The sequence below is a fragment of the Austrofundulus limnaeus genome, unplaced genomic scaffold, assembly GCF_001266775.1.
Source record: "Austrofundulus limnaeus strain Quisiro unplaced genomic scaffold, Austrofundulus_limnaeus-1.0 Scaffold6685, whole genome shotgun sequence".
NCBI lineage: Eukaryota > Metazoa > Chordata > Actinopteri > Cyprinodontiformes > Rivulidae > Austrofundulus > Austrofundulus limnaeus.
In genome coordinates, this window is record NW_013959087.1 from 1 (window position 1) to 304 (window position 304).

General features: G+C 37.8%; 1 non-coding gene across 1 annotated transcript; it reads left to right on the forward strand.

Annotated features, from left to right (window-relative positions):
- The first annotated feature begins 84 nt into the window (after positions 1-84).
- Positions 85-156, forward strand: trnae-uuc (transfer RNA glutamic acid (anticodon UUC)). Its single transcript has one exon. It is a non-coding gene; the product is annotated as a tRNA-Glu (tRNA).
- The last annotated feature ends 148 nt before the right edge of the window (positions 157-304 follow it).

Genomic DNA, 304 nt, shown 5'->3' on the forward strand with positions numbered 1-304 from the left:
CTATAATGATTTCACAAAGCATCAAGAACAACAGTTTGGGGACCATCAGGTTTTTCTATTAGTGCATCACATTTTACAACATGTGTATTGGTGGTATAGTAGTCAGCATAACTGCCTTTCAAGCAGTTGACCTGGGTTCGATTCCCAGCCAATGCAATCGCTGTAGTCTGCTTTGAATTTCATTTTTAAATCCTATGTTCTACTACGGCTTCAGGAAAACACTTTGAACTTATTTCCAAAACATTCAGAAGACAAAGCACATGACAAAGGAAATCTTACCTCCTGTCTAAATAGCTCTAAACAC